Here is a 22000-nt window from a genome sequence, read left to right as displayed (position 1 = left end):
GTGTGTGTATATATATATCCATGTATATATATATATGGATATATATATACATGAAAATATATATGAATGTGTACATATATACACATGAAAAAATATATGAATGTATATATATGTGAATATATATATGAATCACTTTGCTGTATGGCAGAAATTAACACAGTAGATTAATTATACTTCAATAAAATAAATAAAAAAAAACTGCTTTATTGAGCATCCCTGCACTACTTAGCTTACTTTATTCTCACAACAACCCTAGGAGGTAGGTAATATTATATGCCTTATTTTACAGATGAGGAGACTGAGGCTCAGTGAGGTTTTATAACAAATAGTAAGTGTAGAACTTGGGTTTCAACCCATGTCTCCTGTCCTTTTGACTACTGCTAGCAAGGTCTTCTGGGTGACTGCTGAATTTAACGTTCCTGGTCTCAGACCACTGCTCTGCTGGTCCCAAGCTGGGATGAGGCATGCTGGATTCTTAATTCCCTTTCATGTCCCATTCCCCAAGCAGCTAACTGCTTGTTTCTCCCTCATTTCAACAATTAGACCAGAAGGATCTCTCTGCTCTGGAAACCTAAAAACATTTTTCTTTTTACTTCTTTTGGTTTGCAAGTTAATTACTCACATATTCCATGGGTGACTTAGAACATAAGCTAAATGGTCCAGGGTATTCTTCATCCTGCATCTGGAAGGTTTCCTAAAATCTAGACTTATTATATCTTAGAAAACCCCATACTGCTTAATAACACCAGCAATGACAAGAAAAAATGTCGTACTGTCAGAAAACACCAATTGAGTGTCACATTTAATTATAAAATCCATTTTGTCAAGTGCAGAGCAGATTTAAAAGATGCAGAGACAAAGCCATGGCTTCCCTTTATGAGCACCATGTACTTCACAAGGTATCAGAGATAAAGGCAGCGACACTTACCAAAATTTCCCCCGACGATCACAAACTTTATATATACCACATGTCTTCTAATACAGCTGCTGGACTGGTCCTGAAAAATACCACAACAAAAGGAAAAATGCATCATTAGGCAGAAATAAGTAAGCATATATTGTGTTTCCCTTCTGGAAACCACAATGTCTTCCCTATTCTGGGCACCCATCCATGGACCAAACTCTTGTTGCCATGCTTCACAGTGCACACAGTAGGAAGACATTCGTCAACATCGTTTGAACCAATTGATGAATCATAGCGCCACCTTGCTTGGAGAACACAGGATCAGCTAATATTATTTCATCTCTAACTGGCAGTCCTTGAGGTTCTAAATATGTGGACGGGACACCTAAACATTATATATTTAGCTGATAAACTACTGAAGTTACACAACAAAATGTTCCCATCTTTTATTTCTCCTTAAAGAGTGAATGGTCGGTCAGTGGGGTTGAACATCTTCCTATTCGGTCATCCTGCCTATCCATGGGGCACTGGTGTGTAACGAGCACAGTTCCTGCCTTGCTGGAGCTTGGAGCCCAGCAGGTTTCCCCAGCTGGTCCAGAGGAGCTGAGAATCCCTGAAGGTGTCAGGGTCGGTAATTCCCTAAGGACAGGCACTTTGGTGACCTGTGTCGGTGAGGACAGTTAGTAAGAGTTGCTCTGCCCTCCCACAGGTCTCACAGATGCGAGGCTGTGGTTTCAGAGTGGGCGGGTCAAGCAGATGGAGCAGGAAAACTCCATTTCCCTCAGAGTGCTGTCTTTGCATGTGATTTTGGAGATGGCACCCAGATGGGTTTACTCAACACCTGGCAGCATATTCCACTCTGGGCCCTCCTGAGTCTGTGATCAGAAGGAATGTTGGTCCTTCAGTCTTAACAGTCTTTTTCCCCAAATTACAGCACTTCAGGATTTCTGTGTGTCTTTTGCCAAGAACCCCCCCCCCCACACACACACACAAGATAACAAAATAGTTCTTCCTTTTCAATGTAGAGCGCATAATGATTTTCTCCACTGAACATCACGTATAAGGGCACTGTGACCATTTGCACTGGCAGAAATTCACCACTGACAGACCGCATCTTCCATGCCCTGACATCATGTTAAGTGACTCATAGGATGAGTGGGAGTGTACCCTCCCTTCCCAGTAACTAAGACTAAGATAGCCACAATGGCTAGACTTGGGACACTCTTTTATATGTAAGGATATGTAAATCCACTTCATTTGAACTCGTTCCCTTTGAGTCACATTAGGTATATGGCATTAAATAAAAATAGCTGAATGAGAATCAAGAAAGCAGCATGACTATAATCTTTTGTTTCAAAAATGGCAATGTGTACAACCTCAAGAATAAATAAATAATAAGGTGTTTGTAGGTGCTCCCACACCAAACCTAGCTGCAAGTACTTTTTGTTTCTTCTGCTGTATCATAGACTTCTGTGGCTCCTGCTTTAAAGGTAACATTCTTGTTATGCACTGGATACAAGTATCTCTGATACAGTTTTTATTTGCCTGGGGCCATTCCCTATTCCTTCTTCCTAACAGATCCCCCATGTTTCTCCAGCCACAGTCCTTGTGGGCAGGTGACAGCACTCCCAGCCGGGGTGGGCTGGGGACCTGCATGGTCTAAGCTTTTCAGTGTGCCCAGCAGCAACATCAGCATCACCTGGGAGTTTCTGAGAAACGTCAGCTCTGTGGTCTTGCCCCTAACCTACTGAGCTGGAAGCTGTTTACAAGATCCCAAGTGACCTGTGAGCATGCTACAGTTTGAGATTCACTGCTGATCTAAGGGAAACTCATTCCTGTTGCCAGCGACTGGTTCAAGACTGGGCATGTGATCCTATCCAGGCCAACAACAGATGCAGAACGTTTTGCTGGGAGCTTCTCCTCATTCTTCTGGGAGAAAGTTCCTCCTTCTGAATGCTGTGTGGGATGTGATATCTGGGACTTCTGCAGCTATCTTGCTCCAACAAGAAAAAGTTGGCCCACAGAGGATGTAAACAGAGAAGAAACTCAGGAAAGTAGAGTTGGGGGTGTTTGCATTCAGTCAACCCTAAAGTCTGCAGAGCTACTGGACTTTCAATAAATTTCAAATTGCACAGACCTCCTTAAATTGGATTGTCAATTATCTGCAGCTGGAAAGCATCCTGACTGATCATTCCCCAGTAAGTATTATAAAAGGAATAAAATGCTGAGGCACCATGCTGAGCCACACAGTGAAGGGCCCCACACAAGTCAGTGCATTGAGAGACCAAAGGAACAGTTCAGAGGTCTCTTTTGCTCAAGGACTGATCCAGTAGTATTTCTGGTTCTGTCAACCATTATTCGCTCTGCACATTTCCAAAAGCTTTCCCAATCAGCCAGTCTGAATGATCAACCAGAGGAAGTGCTGAATGCTTTCCAAATTCTTTTAACCAGAGTGGTCAACAGTTGCTTTCTGCAGAAGTCACATGGATGTCATTTCCTGCAAAGACAATGGGAAACTAATTGCTCAGCCCCATACTCTCATAGAGCAAGCAACCTGTAATATGTAATTACTGAAGGGTAAATAAGGAAAAGCTTGAGGCTCTCAGAATCTTCTCTGGATGCATGTCAATAACTTGGAGAGATAGAGAATGAGCGAATGGGAGAGAGACAGCTGCTCTGGGAAAAGATTTAAAGGGCTAGCAACTTAGGCAGCTGCCCACACTCCTTTCACATATCATTGGAACTTATTAGAGACCTTTCTGAGGAAACCAAATAGATCTGTTATTATATTAACCCAGGGTTTCCCTGGTTGATCAGTTGGTAAAGAGACTGCCTGCAATGCGGGAGACCCAGGTTTCATCCCTGGGTCGGGGAGATTCCTCAGAGAAGGGAATGGCAACCCACTCCAGTATTCTTGCCTGGAGAATTCCATGGACAGGGGAGCCTGGTGGGTTACAGTCCATGGGGTCACAAAGAGTTGGACACAACTGAGTGACTAACACTTCACATTATATAATATAAACCCTCACATGGCTCTGGTGTCATTTTGCTTCATATATAGGAACAATGCAGTCGAGGAGAACTGAGTGTCTAAACAGACATTTTCTCTTTAGTGTCATAGCTTCACAGCCACACCAGGATATTTAGGAGGATAAGTTTGTTGTTTTGGCATGACACAGAATGTGTTTTCCATCATGGAGTGAACATTAGTTGGCTTTCCACAGAAGGTTCCTTAGGTTCCACCATCCCAGGTTTCTCTTTCCCTCTAAACCTTTGTCCTTTCTCTTCTCTGGTACCTCACACACTTCCACAGCTCCAACTAACACCCTTTGTTCTTAATTTCAAACTACATCTCTCAACCTGTCACTCCTGTTCCCAGTCCCACCACTGCCCTCTATACAGAAAGTACCTTGAAAGCAGAGGCTCTGTATTGGTCACTGAAATATTTCCATGCTCAGGGCAATGGCTGGCGCTAAGTATTGCATTTGTTGAATGAATAAGTGAAAGGCCTCACTCAGATCCTTAAGGTGCCCCACAGATGTTCTTGCCATCACCTCCTACCTGGCCTCTCTGCCTCTGCTCTCTCCTTTTCTGACTCTGTTGACAGATAGGAAAGTTTTGGATTATAGATCATGCACTGATCATGTCAGTCCTAGAATGTCTCAGTTGGGAACGATTTACCAGTCTAGTTCTACACTTTACAGGTGATAAACTACTCCCAGTGAGGTCAGGAGACTTGCTTAAGGATTTATGATGAGTGGGTGGCAGAGACAGAAATATAACTCAGGTTGCTGACCCATGGTTCTTGCTAGTCTGCCACTGGGTCAAAACCTTCTGTACAGAAAACAAAAACAAACAAACACAATGAAACACGCAAACAAAAAACCAAAACCTTCCACGATCTTTCAGCAGAATGGAGTACGGGCTAGACATACAGGAGGTTCTCAGTAAGTATTGGCAGACTGATGGACTAGATAAGTGAATGGGTGCTTGGCACAGGCCAATGGGAACCCTCTTAAGTGAAAGGTAACACCCTAGTACAATGAGCAAGGAAGGGCTCTGAACCTTTGGCCCCTGCAGTGCCTCTAAGCCACCCGCTAGGAATCTCAGGGTAGTGACATGGTTAGAAAGACCAAAGACTTACACAGCCTCACACTCTTCAGCTTTGTACTCCAAGTCAACCACCATCATTCCAGACCCTACTCGGCCTTATCGCCCATTTCTTTTTACTCCCTCATGCCCAGCCTTACCAAAGCATTTGCTGTTCCCAGCACCTGTCCCTCCTCTGGGCCTTCACCTGCCCTGTTCTTCCCTCCCATGCACCCTTACCTCCACCTGCAAGAATGGTGACCCAACCTGCCCCTCGAGCCCATCTGAAATATAAATCCCTCCCTGAAGTTCTTGTCCAATCCACTGGAATTATCTCACCGTTTACACATCTACCAGAAATGAGACAGATCCTTGAGCCAGGAGCTTACTCTCTATCTCTGAACCACTGACACCTTGCCTGGCCCACTGCCTCACACAGAGGAGGCACTTCTAGTCATTTTTTTGCGTTCACAGGGCTTGATCCTTTTTTAGTTCACCTCTGGGACCACATTAGCTAGTTCTGGAATGGGGATCCCAAGTCTTCCTCTAGCTGGTGAGGGCTGATGATAAAGCCAGAGTGCTTGTAGGGCCCACCCGTTAAGGAGCAGCTGTTTGAGTCTCTGCTGTCTTATTTTCAAAAGCAAAGGAAAGGGGACAGGGGCTAGAGAGGGTGACTTCCCCTCCCTCCACAGCTCTCCTGTGGCCACTGCTGTCCTGGGCAGTGTGAGGTGCAAGCTGGGCATGTGACAGTGTCCCTGCAAGTCCAAAGTCAACTGTCTGCAAAACTAAGGAGTTCCAAACGGCAGGATGATGCATTAAACGAGCAAGTGAGCAAACAAAGCCCAATTGCAAGGGAGGAGGATGGGAAGGAAAAACCAGAGTTCACTAGGAAACGGGGCCTGCTTCGTGGGGGAGGGAGACGGGTGCTCTGAGCAGGCGACACTGGCCCATCTGCTCTCCCTGCCTGCAGGGGCCCTGGTCCTTCTGGCTTTACCACCACAAGTTGGGGAGACTCAAGCGAGGCTGTGGTGGCTGTTTGCTTTATTATTTGCTGGAGAGGGAGTAAAGGGTGGAAGAAAAGTGATGGGTAGACAAAGAGAAGAGAGTGGAGGGCCTTCAGCCAGCACAATGGGGTTACTGGCCCCAGGATGAGAGGGCAGGAAAGTTGGACGAGAAGGGGCCACTGCTTCTCTCTCACTAGCTGTTGCCAGGATGAGGGGCACTCAGGCTCATGGAGCAGCAGGGCACTCCCAACCAGCAAATGAGCTTATCCTTGCCTCCCAGGAGGGCTCCTGGGCATAAGTGGTTGAGCTGTCATGCAAAGGAGTGGTTGGAGGGCCTGGATGGGGCTTTAGGGCTCCCCATAACCTCTATCAACTCCAGCAGTAAGAGTTATAGAGATATAATTTCTTTTCCTCCACATAATAATTTATTATACATCATTAATTTGTAATATATTATTAATAATTATTATTTATGATAATGATGATTGTTATATTTAAACCTCTATGTTGATGTTTTATTTGGGAAAGAAATAAATGAAGTGAATGCCACTGCAATCATTAGTTGACTGTCAGGAGGAAAAAGATTCTGCTTCCACAAGACATAAGAGAATGAAGTATATATAAGAATTATGTCTTCCTTTTCTTTTGGGCAATGAGTTTCTATCAGGTGATCACATTCTTTAGGTATCAGGTAAAAATAAAATAAACTTTGTTTCGTAGTATACTCATTTCTGATTTCCCCAGTAAACGAAGCTGTTTCTAGTGATTTGCAATCCTGAGTCTGAACAAAAACACTGCTTTGCTATGATGCAGCTGGACAAGTCCCAAAGCTCTCTTCCAACCTGATAACCACTCTCAAGACCCTCTAAAACAGACATTCTGCAATGGCTCCTGGGAAGGCCCTGGATATGCACACAGTATCACCATGCTGCCAAGATCAAGGTTAATAATGATGTCTGCAGAGTCCCTGAAACGTAGGCTGGCTAGAATATTAAAATCCCAGAATCCTGGGGCTGAATAGAATGTTAAAGAATATCTAGTCTGGTAGTCTTTAAGCTATTTTTTTTTATTATAAAACCTTGTGCAATCACATGCAGATGTGCGTACATGCGCATTTTCAACACTTATGCTATACTCCAACATATTAGATAAAAGTAGAACAGAACAGTTCAAGGAGGAAAGGACTCAAAACACCATCACCTTGGCCATCCTCCTGTCCCACTCAGCAATTCTGGGGAACTCAGTGTTCTAAGAACACTGGAAACCCCAGAACTAGACTCCTACCCCATCCAACATCTGTATTGTGTCCTCAACATCTCTTCCAGCCATGGTTCTCCATGTGGCAACATGGCAAAGTCAGTGCCTCTAATATTTCTCTACCAAGAACCCATCTTACTTAAATCTGAGGATCCCATGTTTTCAACCATTTCATCTCTTCTAAACCTTGCATTTCTGAAGGACTAACAAGTTTATTTGCCAGACCCTTACTTAGACCCAGTGAGACCTCAACTTAAACCTTAGCCCTGCTAAGCTTGGCAAATGTGGGAAAATTCCTTAATAATGCGAGGCAGTAAACACAGTAGAAGCTTTTCTTCTCTTCCTCTGCTTTTTACTTCATCAAAACAAATCTCCGTCAAAAACATCAACTATCTAGGAATAAGTCCAATAAAAGATGTGTAAGAAAAAAATAAAATTCAGAAAAAGAATTAAAAGTACATTTTAAAATGTGTAAGACCTTAATACTGAAAACCATTAAAAACATTACTGAGAGACATTAAATACCTAAATAACTAAATAATAAAGGGTTATGCTGTGTACATGGATTAAAAGTCTCAGTATTTTAAAGATGTCAATTCTCCCCTAAATTGCATCTTCAGTGCAATTTTGATTTAAAAAAGTTTTCTTTTTCTGGTAGAAATTGACAAGCAGATTCTATAATTCACATGGAAATGCAAAGTGCCCCAAACCAAGATAATCTTCAAGAACAACCACAAAGCTGGAACACTTACTCCATCAGATACCAAATTTCATTATAAAATAACAATAATTAAGACAGTGTGGTATTTGTATCATAGACAGTTAGACCAACAGAACAAAAAAGAAGGTTCAAAATAGACCTACACAGATAATCACCTGATTTATGACAAAGATGACACTGAAGTTCAAGAAATGGAGCTGGGTTTACTGGGTATTATGGGTTGATTGTGTTCCCCGAAACATATACTGAAGTCCTAACCAACCCCCCCAGTACCTCAGAAGGTGACATTATTTGGACATAGGGTCCCTGAAGATGTAATCAGTTAAAATGACATTATAGCAGCACCCTAAATTCAATATGACTGATTCCCTTTTAAGAAGAGGGAAATTTAGACACAGAGGCACAAGGGGAAAAAGTCAATATGACAATGGAGGCAGAGGTCAGAACAATGTAGTCACAAAGCAAGGAATGTCAAGGATTTCTAGCCACCACCAGAAGCTAGGAAGAGGTGAGGAAGGGATCGTTCTCAGAGCCTTTAGAGGGAACATGACTCTGCCCACACCTTGATTTCAGGCGTCTGGCCTCCAGAACTTTGAGAGGATCACTTCCTGCTATCTTAAGCCACCCAGTGTGTGGTACTTTGTTAGGACAGCCCTAGGAAATGAATACACTGTGTATCTGTAAGAAAAAAATGAACCTTCATCTCTACTTTACACACGCAAGTCAGTTCCAGACAGATGGTGGAAATAAATGTGAAAAGTCAAATAATAAAACTTTTAGAAGGAAACAAAGAATACCTTCAGATCATCTGACAGGTAAAGAGTTCCAAAAACTAAAACACAAGAAAGTGTTAACCATGAAGAAAAAATATGATAATTTAGACTGTATTAGATTTAAGAATTCTTTATCAAAACACCTCAACAGGATCAAGGTAGGCCACACAGTGAAGAAAATAATTGCAACATATATATCCAGCAAAGAACTCCTACAAGCCCATAAGGAAAAGGCAGACTACCCAATACAAAAATGGCAAATACTTGAGAAGAAATTTCACAAAAAGGGAAATCTAAATGGCCAGTAAACATATAAGAAGATGCTCTCAGATATGCAGGTGATACCACTCTAATGGCAAAAGTGAAGAGGAACTAAAGGGCCTCTTGATGAAGGTGAAAGAGGAGAGTTAAAAAGCTGGTTTAGAACTCAACGTTCAAAAAACTAAGATCATGGCATCACCTCATGGCAAGTAGATGGGGAAACAGTGAACGATTTTATTTCCTTGGACTCCAAAATCGCTGCAGCCGTGAAATTTAAAGACGTTTGCCCCTTGGAAGAAAAGCTATGACAAACCTAGACAGCGTATTAAAAAGCAGACATTACTTTGCTGACAGAGGTCCGTATGGCCAAAGCTATGGTTTCTCCAGTAGTCATGTATGGACGTGGGAGTTGGACCATAAAGAAGGCTGAGTCCCGAAGAACTGATGCTTTTGAGTTGTGGTGTTGGAGAAGACTCTTGAGAGTCCTTTGGACTGCAAGGAGATCAAACCAGTCCATCCTAAAGGAAATCAGTCCTGACTATTCACTGGAAGGTCTGTAGCTGAAACTGAAGCTCCAGTACTTATGGTCACCTGACTCAAAGAGTTGACTCACTGGAAAAAACCCTGATGCTGGGAGAGATTGAAGGCAAAAGCAGAAGAGGATGACAAAGGATAAGATGGTTGGATAGCATCACCAGCTCAATGGACATGAATTTGGGCCAGCTTCAGGAGATAGTTGGAGAAGGAAATGGCAACCCACTCCAGTATTCTTGCCTGGAAAATCCCATGGACGGAGGAGCCCAGTAGGCTACAGTCCATGGGGTCGCAAAGAGTCGGACACGACTGGCGACTTCACTTCACTTCACTTCAGGAGATAGTGGAGGACAGAGGAGCCTGGCGTGCTGCAGTCCATGGACTAAACTAGTTGGACTAGTTTGGTCATCAAAGAAAAGTAAATTAGAATCACAATGCCTTATCAACACACACCTACCAGATAGGCAGAGACAAATGACAAAATGACAGAGACAAAAACTACAAGGTCTTGGGGACAACATGGAGCAACTGGAACTCTCATCCTGTGCTGATGAGAGTGTAAATTGATAAAGACACTGTGGAAACCTGGCAGATCTATCAGAGCTGGACACACCTATGTCTCATGACCCAGGATCTCACCATCAAGGAATCTCTTACAGCAACATTAAAGGTACTCACCCACTGGCACGTACAGGATATTCCTAGCAGCACTGTGCTGAACCCAGCCCAAAGCCCACGTATAACAGAAGGGTTAAATAAACTTTGGGAGAGTTATACAATATAGTACATGGCAATAAGAGTGAACAAACTACTACTCAATAACAACAAGGATTAATTTCCCAAATGCAATGTTGAGAGAAATACAAAAATAAATCCTTAAGATTTTATTTATATAAAATTCAAAACAGACAACTCAACCTATGTTAGAAATCATGGTATAATAGTTACCTTTGGTGGGATTTTGGGACTAGAAAGGGTTGTCTAAGGGGCTTTACAGCTTGGGTGATGTTCTTTCTCCATCTGGTTCCTGGTTACAGGGGTGTGTTCACTTTATGAAAATTCATTTTCAGTGCAATTAACAAAGTGTACTTTTCTATGTGAATGTTAATACTTCAATTAAAAAAAAAAAAACCTCAGTGGTTAATGAAGTGAAACCAGAGACAAAACAGAGCTCTTATAAGTGCTGAAAGCAAAAGAGTGCAGCAATTTAATTTAAGCAAGATAATTCAAAAATTTGCTTGGCTAAAAGCTTAAAAGTACCATTTCATTTTGTTGGGTTTTTTTATTCACTTAAGATGACTGTCACGCCCAAGTTATTTTTATTACTGTATGTTAGGACAGCATGAAGTAAACAGCTTCAAAATAAAATAACACAAATCATTTTAACTTGATCTGATTGATTTTTAAGGTGAAAATTTGGATGTTCAAGCCTAATTTTTTCATGTCTATTGAAAAATTTTCCTGGGGCTTTGGTTTATAGTCTATAGCATCTCTGGAGGGGAAAACCCTACGATAAAGGTGGTCTCTCTACGCAGCAGTCCGTGCTCTGCATCCCCCACTTCAAAGTTACCCCAAGACATCAGCTCAGTTTGCCTGAGTTCTTGCTGTGGATTAATGTATAGTTTCCACTCAACAGTATGGAATATTGAAAACAACTCCCAGGACACCATTCCTGCCTTTGTCCATTTCCAGGCTCTTCAGATTTCTACTGCGGATACACATGGTCACGAGGCAGACTCCTGACCTTCATAAGAGCAGCCAGCATCACATACATGGAGAGAGAATTCTGTCCCCAGTCTCGGGGGGCAGCTTGACCTCAGCAGCTGGTCAGAGACTGTTCAGGGCTGGCTCATCACCATCAGACATGGGCTTCACACAACTGCTCCAGCCACCACTGAAATACATTCCTGCGGACATAGAAACCATACGGCCAGGCTATGTTCTTCTCGGATGCTTTGTTTTCTTGGACCCTCTGCTGTGGAGATTTATTTGGGCACTTATACAGCAGCCTGGGGTGCAGGGAACCCCCAGGGGAAGTGGGAAAGGGTCTCATTACAGCCTCCTCTCTGAGCTGGGAGAGGATTGTGTGTGAGGGGACTGTGGAGGGTGGAGGGTTCCTATGAGGGAGACCTCACGCACCCTCAGAGATGAGCATGGGGCCTGGCCTTAGAAGCTGAGCTGCTCTCCTTCACTCGCCAAGAACACCCAGGACCTTCCTTAGAGATTCCATTCCCCCAATATTAGCTTCCCAAAGGAGATCCCTTAGATTCAAACACTCCATTTTTCTGTAGACTTTCTGATGCTAATTCTACACTTAATTCCACTATCTGGACTAACAATGGTTTTGTGGATAATTTTTTTTGTGTGTGTGATAACATTTTATTGCTTTTTAATCCTGTACCCTCTACTTAAAAACATCAGTAACACAATAGGACACTGTGTATTATGTTCTCCTCTACATGCAATCTAATAATATATTTCAACTTAAAGTAAGTAACAAAGCCCCAAAATATACTACTTCTTTTGAAAAACACATTTAAGGAGGCTTCTATATCCCCAGTTAAACTTTCCTCTGGTAAGAAAATAGTATTTGCTTTTAAAGTCATTTTACTAGGGACCTACTGTATAGCGCAGGGAACTCTACTTAATACTCTGTAATGATCTATGTATAATTGATTCACTTTGCTGTATACGTGAAACTAACACAACATTGTAAATCAATTATATTCCACTAAAAATTAAAAAGAACAAAAACAAAAACCATGTCCTCTTCTTAAGATACAATAAGTAAATATGACTGGTTTCATTCATGAAATGCTTAAATAAATCTTAACTAGCTTAAAAAAATGGGCAGAAGACTTACAGAGAAATTTCTCCAAAGAAGACATATAGATGGCCAATAGACACAATGAAAAGATGTTCAGTGTCACTAATTATTAGAGAAATGCAAATCAGATCTACAACGAGGCACCATCACACTCAAGTCAGAAAGGCTTGGAGAGGGTGTGGAGAAAAGGGAGCCCTTCTACACTATTGGTGGGATGTAAGTTGGTACAGCCACCATGGAAAAGAGTGTGGAGGTTCCTCAGAAAACTAAAAATAGAATTGCTATATGATCCAGCAGTTCCACTCCTGGGAATATACCCTCCAGAAAAAACTGTAATTAAAAAAGATACATGAACCCCTGTGTACATAAAACCACTATTCACAATAGACTAGACATGAAAACAACCTAAATGCCCATCAACAGATGAGTGATAAAGAAGATGTGGTACATACACACAATGGGATACCAGTCAGCCATCAAAAGGAAATAATGCCATTTGCAGCAATATGGATTCAGCTAGAGATGATCATACTAAGTGAGGTGAATCAGAAAGAGAAAGACAGATACCTAATATGAGTGCATATTCTAAAGTCAGGAAACAACCATTTGAAATATGTTGAAATCAAAGAAAGTATGCACCTAGTACCTCCACACACAACTCTGATTTGCTACTGGTCTTTGATCACACTGGAAATGTTACTTTAAAAGTACATATAGAAAGTATATACACACATGTGTCTAAACTCACTTGCAAAGAGGTTTCAAAATAGATGTGGCAGTGGCCAGGGCAACGACCAGGATGAGATTATGAATTACAGCGAACTCTTTGGTTTGGGCAACATAGTCTTTCTGCAAACATTTACTGAGTGCCTGTCATGCTCCGAGCACTCTGAGAGGTACTGGTAAGTAAGTCAAATCTGACTTATCAGTAAGTCAAACTGGGTCTCTGGGACTGAACGACCTATAGGGCCAACAGTGAGCCTATGCACCCCAACTCTCACAAGATCCAGGGGCAGGCAGGCTAGGCAGTAATCATGCAGTCCCTGCCTTCAACCCTCCCACCTCATCTGGGCTCTTAACCCTCCCTGGGTCTGTGGCCCTGAGAAAGGCTCGCTTCACCTCTCCAGCTCCAGCTGCCTCATTTGTAAAACAAGGATAATCCTGACCCAGATCACAGCCCTGTGGTGAAGGACAAGTGAACAGAATTCTGGGCTTGTTTTTATCTGCACAGTGCCAGATGGATCCTACCTGTTTATAACCAGCATTGCTTCCTTTTTTTGGAAAATCTACACTTAAACTTAAGAAAAAATAAAGGGTTGGAAATGAAGTTCAGTGATTAAAGGGATATCCCATATTTTCCTTCCTTGGAGTATCTAAATTAACAATTTCAGAAACAAATACCTATCTCCCATACTCGCACAAAAGCAGAGGGAACTCAAAGTTCTTACAGGTTCGGTAACATTCCAAGGACAAACCTTGGTGAGGTGCTGCCAGTCTTGAGGGAAATAATTCAATTATAACTAGCACTTCAGAAACCTAATAAAAGCAGTTTAGCGTTCCATCTGTTTTAGGAGAAGTGATTCTTTTTCAAAGTAACATCTGAAAACAAACAAGTGTTAATCTAAGTGTTATAAAATTTAACATTTTTGAGACAGACTACAGGACACTGAAAGAATACCATCTTTCTCAATGAAAACCTCTTTTCTTCGTCACCCACACTGAAGTCATTTTCCAAATATTAATAACATCTGTATAAATGAATGCCCTATAGTGGATGGAAGATGAGACAGAGAAGGAACTGGGAAGGGGTGGGGGAAAGACAGATCTAAAAATCCGGCCCTTCAGGAGTCTCCCTTTATTGGCTAAGAAGGTGAATAAACAAACACTGTACAAATTCCCTCACTGTTAGAGAAAGTGCAGCTCGAATGACTGGTGTTTGCACTTTATTTGAAAGGTTAAGGGTACTTTCCACTTGTTTCTACATCTTCAGATTCTCTGGGGTCCTTGGAGTGTTCAAAAGATTTATAATTATCTGGACTAAAAGATTTACAATTATCCCCACCCTTCAGCTATTCATTTCATCAATGTTACCTGTCATTACTGCACAGGTAGGACAGGGCAGAAACAGCTCAGGTGAAGCCAGTACCTCCATTTACTTCTGTCTGTGGGTGCCCAGGGGCAGAGTCCCCTTCCCACTGTCCGGGCAGCTCCCCCACGATAAGAGCATGCACAGTGGCCCCCAGGTGAAACCACTCACATAGCTCTTCCCTGCATACACACCGACCAGGCTTGCCATTTCCCACTTCCAACCCAGATCGGGCAGGACTACACAAACAGCTGCCATCCTTCACACTGAAGGACGGGAGTGTGCTGTGATGTTATACTCAGTAATTGCTTTTCTTAAAAAAAAAAAAAAAAAGGAGTTGTATAAATTATATTTAAAATGCTTGTTGATGCCCTGTGGGTGTGAGTCACTTTGTAAAGCAGGATCAAAATGGATCCTCTGCTATGGGTTCCTGCTGGTTCTTTGATTCTAAACAACTTTATTAATGTTAATAGGAGTTACGCACACATCAATGGGAGAATAAATTCCTTGGGTTTCGTGGCACTTCAATTAATGATTTGTAATAAGCCGTGTAAAATGCTTTCTAATTTTCTTCCAAGTAATGACACACTGCCCCAGAAGAGCTGAAAATCAGGCATGGGCCTCACCACGGGGGTGGGAAAGACAGGGGGATGGGAGAAAGAAGGCTCTCCAACTGGTTGGAGTCTCTGCAGGAGAGCTTCTAGCCTGGAGTGCGGGGGAGTGTGGCAGGAGGGACAGACACAACTTGCCCAAGGGATAACGAATGTGATGATGGAAGGAAAAGAAAACGCACAAAAAGCAAGCCTGATGCAGAAGGCATTTACTATAATCTAAAACGGGAAGGACTGGCTGCAATCATGCTTCTTAATTTTGCCACAGGATCCTTCCATTTCTCCAGAGCACAAGTTAATACTACTCACTGACTCCTGAAAATCCCCACCAAGATAAAAATGGGGATTTAAGTTCAAAGGATGATGCAGCAGAATTGCTAGTAAGCAGGTTATTTTGCAGTGGCACAAAGCTCTGCCTCAATTTCTGGAAACCCAGCTTTAGTTTTAACCCTCCCTTGCCCAGGCCTGCAGTTCTCTCCTCAACTCTTCCTGTAGGAAACCAAGTGCCAGATTATTGAACTCTTCAGAGGACAGGGTGGGATGGCCTGGGGGTTGCAGCAGAGACAAGGATGAATGGCAAATGCCTAAACACCATAATTCGGAAAGAGAACAGATCAAATTTTTAATCTAAAAATCTCAGTTTACTGTTCAATCCTCAACCACCTTATACTTCCTTGTACTTTAGCCTAATGCTTCTCAGATAGTAAGAAGACCTCTGCCATCAAATAACAAGACCCCGCATCATAAAAGACTAGATGCACAGTGGCAGGTGTGGGGGCATCTGCTTTTTAGGACAAGGTGGCTTTTTGGACAAGTTCCCCATTTTTCCTGTGACACCAGCCTAGTCTCCCTGAAGCAGAATACACGGGAAGTCTTACAACGTATAGTTTAACTGAACTAATATTTACAGGGAGAGAAATTTGTTGGCTGGAGAAATGAATACCAAAATTCAACAGAACTTCCATACCAGTCACTTAAGACTTAGATCTGTGAATGTATCATTCACTGTATGAATTTTCAGAAAACTGAGGGGCCTCTCCCAGGGTCCAGATCATACCAGTAAAACATAAGCCGATTACAAAAACAGCAAGTGCATCTGAGACTGTGACCGATAAAAACGGCGCCTGGGTTGTGTATAATTTTTGGATTACTCCTTCCTCTCTCTCCCACTGGTGTGAGACACACACGAGTGCCCTGTAGGCAGCTTAAATGCTCCCAAATGTGAGCACAGCCTTTGAGAAGAAAAGCTTTGCCCCATCTTAGCACCCACGACTGGCATGACTTACACGGGTCACCAGGGGAAGAGTTCTGTGTAACAGGTGACTGAACAGTGTGCCAGGTGCTGGTTAGGTGCTCGTGAAGAAAACAAAGAAGTATCAGACACCATCTTGATATTCAAGACGTTTGCAGTTCATTCGCCTGATAACTAAATACACATGCCAAGCTAACTAACAATGTGATACTTAGGCAGTGTTTACCAAGATGGACGCAGAGTGGGTCTTAAAGAAAACCGGTGAAAACTCTCGCAATTCCCAGTCACGCATGCTTTTCTTGCTAGGAAAATGCAGGACCAGAAGATGACCAGAATTCAGCTGAAGTTCTTCTAAGTGACAAAAGCAGAAACTAAGCAGTTTAGCTGTTTACCTACTCTTCTTTAGGAAAAGGGCCCACTCGCCTGTAGAATTGTTCACAGGATCTTCTTTCTGATCTGCCTCAAAACAGCAGCTCCCCAGTGACCATTGGTGTTCCAAGGGTATGCTGCCATATCACCGTCTGAGCACTGTTCTTGGCTAACTGGTAGGACTTTTTTAGTTTAAAAAATTTTCTAAATTGATTTCCTTTCAGGGGAACACGTTTATTTGGCTCTTTTAAAGCTATTAATTCAATCACTTCAAATATTTGGGCTTCATTTAGTTCAATGATTTTTTGAACTATGCCACTTCTATGGCTTGGAGTTAAAAGAAAGTTTCACCCTAATGATCATCTTTTGGAGTCGGTAGATAACATTAATAAATGTATAGAGGTTTTCTTATTGTCAAGCTACTGGGAATTGACCACACATTACAATGCTGATCAGATCTCAGTCAGTTTATTTATCAAATATTTTCAGTTTCTTAGTTTCACATTCTCCAATTTGTGATGTCAAGTGTAATTATTATTAATGTCAGGGAAGGAAGTAATCACTTCATAATGCTTCCAGTCAGTGATTCCTGGGGGTGGGTAATACACGGCAATATAAAGAAGGTAATATAAGAATTCAAATATCAGGCTTCTTTGCCTGTGACTTTGGCTGGCTAATGTATTAACTGATAATACAGAAACAATTTGCCTAGGATTATCACATTTCTGCAGCAAACAGTGCAAATGTAGAATTACCTGAAGAAATAATCTGTGGAAGAGCTTGTGGAATTTCAGCTTCCCAAAGAGGCCATGATACGTTAATGTGGGATATTTTGCTTTCCAAGAAAACATCACTAATATCCATCATGTCAGGAAGGGAGAAAACCACATGAATAGAGAAGAAGTAAAGAGTCTTCTTTCCCACAAATGACCTTCTCCCCTCTAAATAGTTTCCCATGTGCTAATTCACTGAGGGGATAAGACAGTGTGGACACAGCCACTGGTTCAATGAAGTATTCTTATCCTCAAAGATCCACAGTTTATATCAAAAGCCTCTAAAGTAAACCCAATCCACTTAAAAAGAACATGTCATTCTCACAAGTTGAAAAGCCAGGAAGAGGTATCATGATCCTAAAAATATAAGAAGGTCAGGCTTAAGGATTCAGAAAAAAAAAACAAAACAGCTTTGGGAAACAGCCACTCTTCCTGTTATATAAAACTCTGCCTCTGGAGGAAATGGAGGCGGTGGTTTTCTCCACTTCAGGAGTGTCCCTCCCTCTTTCATTCTACCCTAAGCATTCCTTTCTGCCCAACTGGGCACCGTAGAGGGCTCTGGGAGCTCTCTGCAGACTGCTGCTGACTAGTCTCCTATCATATTTCTGTCTTAAACAGGAAAGGAATACTAAACTGCAAAACCACCCATATATATCCTTAAGCCAGAAGGAAGCACAACTTTATGTTTTGCTTTCATTCTACTGAGTAGCCAGATTTGGGAAACCTGCATGACTGCCCCAAATAGCATCTAAAGAAATGAATGGTGAAACCTGGATCTCTTGGTCCTTGGTCTTTGTTAACTGGGATATAAAGCATAACCCAGTAATAAGGGGCTACCGAGGTGGTTCCTACACCAACAGAAAAGAAAATGAGGGTGGTGGTGACTCACAGGCGGTCTTTCCCACAAGGTTAGGCTAAGTGGGTACTGTGTACAAAGTAGTGCTGTGTGGAAACAGAGGCTTGACTAAGAATCTGCTCTGTCTGCACCATGCAGTAGAAAGAACTCAGTGAGGACTTAAGAAGTCTGATTCTCCCACAGGCCTCACTGATTTTCCGTGACTAGAGTCGTCACTTTACCTTGCTAGACCTCAGTTTCTTCATAAATAATAATAATATGGAAGAAGGTGGACCAGATGACTCTTCTGTCCCTTCCAGCCCTCTGCTCTGACTCTACCCAAGGTTTCGCACTTCCTGGAGTCTGTGTCAGCTTGCTTCAGTCTCCCAGCCTTCTGAGCCTTTTGGAAGGGCTTATCATGGAGCCCTCCATTGGCTTCACCTCCCTCTAGGGTCCTTTCTGCCACCTCAAGACAAACATCACATGGCCCAAAGTGGATCCACAAGCCAGCCATGGATAATGATCCAGGACTTAGGAGCACCTGCTTTGGAGGCTTTTGTACCACCCAAGAGGCTGTAAACCATGACCCCTCTCATCCTCAGTTTCCCCACCACAGCATCTTTTTCAAAGAACCACTGAATGTCAGGCACTCGGCCATTCTGCAAGCTGACAGATAAAATTCAGTATGCCTAGTTAAATTTAAATTTTGAATGAACAATTTGGGACATACTTACGCTACAAAATTATTTGTTGTTTATTTGAAATTCAAATTAAATCAAGCATCATGTATTTTTTTAATTCACTAAATCTGGCAACCTTCCACGTGATAGATGCTGTTGTTGGTGGAGTTAGGTACCAGGCTGCTCTACCAGACAAGCTTTATGGAGAAGAAAACCACCACTGCCTGACTTCTGGGTCTCAGGAGCAAGAGTCCCTGTGGTTGTAGTGTTTTTCTACCTAATCCTCTCCCCACTCCTACAACTGCCTGTTCTCTAGTCCTTCTACTGGCTTCCTGTCATCTCACATTCCACCCAGGCCCCCTTCCCAAGGTGGAGCCTCTTTCCAATCACAGCCCCCTTTCCCCTGGCTGAACAATTTAATTAATTAATTCACACATATGTCCCTGATCATTTAATGAGTCATCAACTTCCTCTGAAACTGCTTTTTTTTTTTAAAAAAAGGTCATTTATAACCTCAAATGAAAATAATTGAATTGTAGGTTACCAAAAAGTTGAAGTGAAAAAAAATGTAGGCTGTGTGACAGGAAGGTATGGTGGGGGCGGTGGGGGGTGGGAGAAGGTTGGTACCACCTAGTTGCTGGCTCTTGCAACAAGTTCCTCTAAAGTGTTTTTCTGTTCTTCTAGCCTTTTTATCCAGAGAAGGCAATGGCAAGCCACTCCAGTACTCTTGCCTAGAAAATCCCACGGACGGAGGAGCCTGGTAGGCTGCAGTCCATGGGGTCGCTACGAGTCAGACATGATTGAGCGACTTCACTTTCACTTTTCACTTTCACACATTGGAGAAGGAAATGGCAACCCACTCCAGTGTTCTTGCCTGGAGAATCCCAGGGATGGTGGAGCCTGGTGGGCTGCCATCTATGGGGTCACACAGAGTCGGACACGACTGAAGTGACTTAGCAGCAGTAGCAGCAGCAGCCTTTTTCTCTTGTCTTCTGAGCCTATGATGGCTCTCAGGGTAGCTAAAGACCCAAACATAGATAAGGGATAAAAGGAAGGGTGGAGTGGAATGGGGAGGACTCGGAGGTGGTCTGTAAACAGGTCATCTAGCCAGGGGTCACTCTCTAGGTCTGCTCTCGAGGACACCAGCACAGTTTCTAGGGTCCTTCAGTGCCAGCATTTAATGCATTTGGATTGTTGAAAACACAAAGCCTGACTGAACTTTCTCCTTTTTGAGCACTTTGTGTTCAGAGGTGAAACACAAGTGCACAAGCTTGTGACTCCTGGCTCCCTGATGCTGGTCCAAGTAAGCCCAGGGGCCGTTAAGAACCACCTCTCTCTTTCCAGGGCAAATCAGTCCAGATGGCTCTGAAAGCTAACCCACAGGAGCGCGCAGGACAGGCCTCAGTATTCTCCACCTGGTTCAGTGGATTCCTCTTCAGGCCCAACTCTGCCCTCCTGGAAAGGATCTCTGTTCCTAGGTTATCCTATCCAAGAAGACCCCTTTATCTTAACATCCACAACCCACCAGCTAAAAGCACTTTACCAAACCACTGAAAGGAAAAGGCTGAAAATGCATGAAATGGTAAAACATAACAGACAGTTTGCGATCTTTCTCCAGCAATTAGCCCTCAGCTGAGTGACCTTCACTCAGTCTTTTGGGAAGACAGAACTACTACCTGTCCTGGCTCACAGCTGAGTGAGATGAATTGTTACTACTACTACGTGGGAGTGAGACATTCTCTCTTACAATTTTGCAAAAGTCACTGCAAGGTGGCTGGAGGTACCTGGGGTCTGCCCCACTGACTCAGCAGAATATACTTTCCAACTAACTTTATAGTATCTTTGTGACTCTGCTCTGAGATGAGGGATGTGAATTTTTTTAGATGATTACAGAGTTCCAGTGAGGATGGGGAACAGGGAGTAACATTCCCTGTGAATCTTACACGCCCCACATCCTGACAAGGAAAAATGAACCTGACCCCTTGGTGCAAACAGGATTTGAACTTGTGTCCTTCTGACACGTTACCCAGATTTCATGCAGGGTCTTGAAACTTGGTCACAATTTTCCCTTGGCAGAGTGAATACTGATGCTTTCTCAGAGTGTGGTCACAGAAATGAACTAATAAGCATCCCATGAGCCTATGACAAGGGATCCACCAAAGGCGTTTACTTTAACATGGGGCTTATAACTTAAAAAACCTTTTTTTGCAAGATAACAGTGTCCAGTCTTTAGATAATTACAGTTCATATCTTGAGTGACACTTTGGTTATCAATAAGATTCTTTTTCTGAACAGGTGATGGTGAGGAAATCCATGGAAAAACAGACATCAAGCTTTCCCACGGGTAATAGGAGACAGTCTTGTCTCTTTCAAATCTTGCATAGTGAGCCAGGAAGGGTCTGGTCACTCCTGCACTGCATCAGCTCACTGCTCTTAATGGGAGTTGAAAGAGCAGCTATTCCCCTCTCTCGGGTTGTTTTCTTTCTCATTAAATTTTACTTTTGCAGGAGAAGTTGTCTTTACAACTATCAGGTATGTCACTCACTCATGTTTAATGTAACTGTTAAACATGGCACAAGACAGGGGTCTGGTGCCCTGTAACCAGTTATCTGTTCAGAAGGCCACTGGGGTTTGAGGTTCTATGAATCGCCATATTCCATGTCTAATGAACTACAAAGGGTCAGACATCACAAGGGCCTTAGAACTGTCCTCAGCACCCCGAAGTCAGTAGGTGGTAGGGGACAGGGACCTGAATTTTCACAGCCTCCCCATGTGACCATGAAGCACCCCCAAGTTTGGGAACCGCATTGGTAGAGACCACCCTGCTATTGAAGCTGAGGTCAGAGGTCAGTCCCTCCGGAACCAGTCAGTGTTGCTGTGTGTTGCTAAGAAGTCAGCAGGTACACCCATGATGAGTGGTGGTACCAGCTGGAAACAGGTGGCATCCTCAAATCATGATAAAGTGAAAGTGAAGTCGCTTAGTTGTGTCCGACTCTGCGATCCCATGGACTGTAGCGTACCATG

At 42.8% G+C, this 22000-nt stretch overlaps 1 protein-coding gene across 8 annotated transcripts in view; it reads right to left on the bottom strand.

Annotated features, from left to right (window-relative positions):
- The window catches only part of FYN (FYN proto-oncogene, Src family tyrosine kinase), a 216096-nt gene that overhangs the window by 116577 nt on the left and 77519 nt on the right, over positions 1-22000 (bottom strand). For all 8 annotated transcript variants that reach the window (XM_088840619.1, XM_055433857.2, XM_055433858.2 and 5 more), the window contains one exon: positions 929-998. The gene's annotated coding sequence lies outside the window, so the exon portion shown is untranslated. The remainder of the gene's footprint in view (positions 1-928; positions 999-22000) is intronic.

Source organism: Moschus berezovskii, chromosome 10, assembly GCF_049115385.1.
Source record: "Moschus berezovskii isolate FMDL1 chromosome 10, NW_MosBer_1.0, whole genome shotgun sequence".
NCBI classification, from domain to species: Eukaryota; Metazoa; Chordata; class Mammalia; order Artiodactyla; family Moschidae; genus Moschus; species Moschus berezovskii.
This window is presented reverse-complemented; position numbering and strand designations above follow the sequence as displayed.